The sequence below is a fragment of the Apium graveolens genome, unplaced genomic scaffold (assembly GCF_009905375.1).
Source record: "Apium graveolens cultivar Ventura unplaced genomic scaffold, ASM990537v1 ctg5931, whole genome shotgun sequence".
NCBI classification, from domain to species: domain Eukaryota; kingdom Viridiplantae; phylum Streptophyta; class Magnoliopsida; order Apiales; family Apiaceae; genus Apium; species Apium graveolens.
Window position 1 is genome coordinate 1 of NW_027419158.1, and position 4,490 is coordinate 4,490.

Here is a 4,490-nt window from a genome sequence, read left to right on the forward strand (position 1 = left end):
TGGACAGCTATCCAGTTGGGCCACACAAATTGATCTACGTTTCACTTTTATGGCTGAAATAAACATTATTCTACGATACCTTTTAATTTTTAGAGCATTCTGAGCGGTGGACAGCTCTCCTGCTGGGCCACACAAAATTATCTATCTTCCACTTTTATGGCCGAATTACCAGTACTATCAACTTATTTTGTTTTCTTTTTTTCAGAACTTATTTTGTTTCTTTATTTGTACTTGTAATATACATTCATCATTGAAAAAAATTATGCTGAAATAAATCATTTATAATTTGTTCTAAATTATTTAAAAAAGAGAATTATAAATCATAAAAATTTTAAGAAAAGTCATTTCAAGTCAAATTTTAAGTGCATTTTTTAATTTCAATAATACATTTTTTGTTTTAATATTTTAATTATTTTAATATATAGTACCTACTAGTTCGGCAAGATATATAAACAATTTAAATAAAAGTTGTACAATAAAACCTAAAAGTCTCCATATGCAACAAAATGTGGGTGCTCTGAGCGGAGGTGAAAAAAAAGTCTATTGAGCCAGTAGAAATCAGTTCACACACAATTCGAACGTGATTTAAAATACAAGTTAAGTTCAGTTAGGCATGTAAACAAATTAATTAAATTTTGTAGATAAAATACTAGTTTATAGTATGTGTCTTAACTGTGCTGAGTGTTTTAGAAATCATAAATTAATATTTTTTGTCAAAAACTAATATTTTAAACTATGAGAAATAATTTGATACTAAAACAAATAATTTTTTGTATATTACATTTAAATATCTCATTTATTAACCTTAAATTATTACGATTGTTATTTAGTGTATTAAATTGACAACTAACAAAAAATCGATTGTTATTTAGGGTATCAAATTAAAAACTAATAAAATATCTTGTATTAAACTTCTAAGTTCTAATAATGATATATATTTGAAAATTTATCTAAAAAATTATAGAATTTTTTTATCAAAAAGCTCAAATTTTTATCCCGGCTAAATCGAGCTTTTTTTAATCTAGTCTCATTTCAATTATTTTATCATGAATGAATGCCTAGATGTGGAAGGTCGTTATCAAAATTAGTTTAGAATTAGAATTGTAACTATTATTGAATCAGTTTGCAAATTGATTATTCAGTTTCTATCTTCTAACGTTGATCCTCCATGAAATTGTATTGTAATAGTTGTTGATATAAAATCAATGACATCTCAATTTCCCATCACGTTCTCTTTCGTGCCTCGTACATGCTCACTACTTAGCTCAACAAGTTTATCCTGATCTTGTCCTTTTAAATTGGGTTTCTATCCATGTAAGAGCATATGCACTCATTAAGGGCATCAATTCATCAATTGAATCCATGGAGTTAGTTAATATTCATGCTAAATCCACTTTTTTCGATAGTTTTTATACACCCATATACTGCATCAATTCATCAATTACTATTCATCAAATAAATAATATATATTTTATAAATTTAATTCCATCTCTATTATTTATTGGCCCCAAAAATGATATTCAATAATAGATTGCTAGATAATTTTAGATTTTGATAAGATTGTGGATAAATTTAAAGTTTTGATAAGATTTTCTTTGAATCATATTATGACACGTGTCTTGATCTAAATTTATAGATTAAAATTTGTGTATAAATAATATCATGATCTTGATATATCTCAAAATCACTCAAATCTTTGCAATAATGAATTTATCAAAATATTTTTAAGTATAAGACAACAACACAGTCAAGAAGAGTCTGAAATTATGAATACCATGGTGACTAAAGCGGCAATGATAATAAAGTTCATCAATACTCCTGATGAACCATAAGGATGGGGCTCACGTCCTGGAAAATCTTCTAATCATCTTAGAGAAAGGCTTTCTAATCATCTTAGGAGTGGAAAAATTGTCCAAGCGGGTGGGGGAGGGGCTTACAGTGGTCGTAAAGGACGCCCTACTACTATTTTGGAGGCAGTCGCTTCTTACGACACTTTGGTTTGGAACGCTTTTTTCGGTATGCCTGGAGCTCAAAATCATATTAACATTCTGGGCCAGTCTCCTGTGTTTGATAAAGTCATCGCAGGAAATAGCCCAACAGTGATATTTGACATCAATGGCAAAAGATACAACAATGCTTATTACCTTGCTGATGAATTTATCCTAGGTATTCAACATTTTTAAAAACCATATCAAATCCTGGAACTCAATCACAAAAATTGTTCGCTGAGAAACAGGAGGCCTATCACAAAGATATAGAGAGGTGTTTTGGTATATTACAATCTCGATGGGCTATTTTCATCAGGATGCTCGGATGCATAAGTGTTCCATACTTAGTAGCATCACGAGGACTTGCATCATCTTGCATAATATGATAGTCGATGATGAATTTATGGAAAAAGAATTTGTAGAGCCGGTATAAGAAGATTTAAGGAATCCATTAGCATCACGGGTTTATGATGGGCCAGTAGATAGTAATGGAATTTGAATTCCTTTTGCACCAGTATAAAGAATTGAAGAAATCAACAAGCATTTTGGGTTCGTATCGAGAACTTGGAATCAGCTCATATCCATACAATGCTTCAAAGTGATTTGGTGAAGTACAACTGGGCAATGGAAGCCAATCAATAATTGTCAAATTATTATCTCTTGAAATGTATGACTTGACAATTTAAATAAATTTATTTTAAAATTCAAAAGCAGTTAACATAATTAAATAAAAACTGAGTACATGATTTATTGAAAATATATTAACTAAATTAAACCATAAAGATCATCGTCAAAGTGAGGAACATAAGCACCATCACTAGTAGTCTCATTTACTTGTTCCATGATCTCGGCCTTCTTTCTTTTAAACCACATTTTTGAAATGTGAGCCATTTGACTAGTATCCATCGTCATGATCTTTGCTTGCTCCCTTAATTCTTCAATAGCCTTATAATTGTCAATCTGGTTTCTTTACGTTCCTCTAGTTTATCAAGTCTTGCCTGCCTTGCTTCCTTTCATTTCTCAAGTTCTAAGATCTCCCTCGACATTTGAAGGGTTTCTTCTTCTCTTTTGATGTTGGCCTCCACTAGTTATTTTTGGTTACATTGCATATTATTGAAAATAGTCATAGACAATCTCTTTTCTTTCTCGATTAGACTCATCACTATTCAAATTGATTAGTGATTCCATTTTTCAGAAAGTTTCATTGTAATGGAGGAGAAATTATGGGAACGTCTACAAATTGAGGATGTACTGCAGCTGCTTCATAGCATTCCTATTTTTCGAATGGCTTATTCATTTTCTTGAAATATAGTCCTCTAGTCTGAGTTATCTGAAGAAAAAATAAATAGATTTTGGATATAAAGTTATCACACGAATAATAAAAGTATTTAAAAAATATATATAATTTTTTTACCTCATATACCAAATTTGTTCCGCTTGCACTATATTTACTAGCTTGGTTCTTTGCACATTGACATTTTTTTAGTGCTTTCTTCAACGGTGTCCAGTGTAAGTTAAGAGCAATTTTTGATCGAGGTTCGGCATGAGGATTCTCGGGAGTACCACACCAATTTCTTGCATAATCCTCATGAATTCGTCCCCATAAATTATTCTTTTTTGAATATTTATCGGTGATCGGATCAACGTATTGGCGAGCCCATGAAACACATAATTGTAATTCTTCTAAAGGGAACCAATTACTACCCATAATATATTTAGAAGATATGAATGTGGGTGTTATAATTTTTATAAGAAAGCTTGATACAAAAAATTACATTTATAAACAAAAAATGATCATTTATAAGGATACTGCTTTGTGGTAAGTAGAGTCGTTGCAAGAAAAAAAGAAAAGCATCCGCCAAAAGAAAAAGTAAAAAAAGGGGCCCATGGGATTGATGCCCGTTGGTTTGTCCAGCGACTTTCATCGAACAGTTTGTTGAATCAATTCAACAGTAAAAAATTAATGGCCTCAGTTTATATCGCTGAATCAATTTTTCTCATTAAATAATTGAAATACCTGTTGAATTGATGAATCAATGCATACAGTGCACGTGCTCTAATTTTCTTTCATCTCTATGAGATGTAATACACGTTCTGTTATTTTATGGGCTGAATTGCCAACTCTTAGCTGGGTTGATTTGTCAACTTTTAGTGCAGTAAAAAAATCATACATATAGACAGCATAATACTCTTAGTGTAGTAAAAAAAATCATACAAATAAACAGCATAATAATATCTTTTATATATAGGGAATGAGGTGTTCATTAGTATTGAAAGCTTGTTAAGCCTGTAATCAGGACTATCTATGATTTTCACTTCCATTTGTTTATTTTCTACCCTTAATAAAACTCGAGAAAATGATGCTAATTTTACTTATTATACCATTTTCACACTACTAGAATTCTGTCAATAAACATCGGTCCTTAGACATCGGTTGCTCAGACAACCGATGTCAAAGGTATTTTAAACATCGGTTATTTCTAAAGCGATGTTACTGCGTTT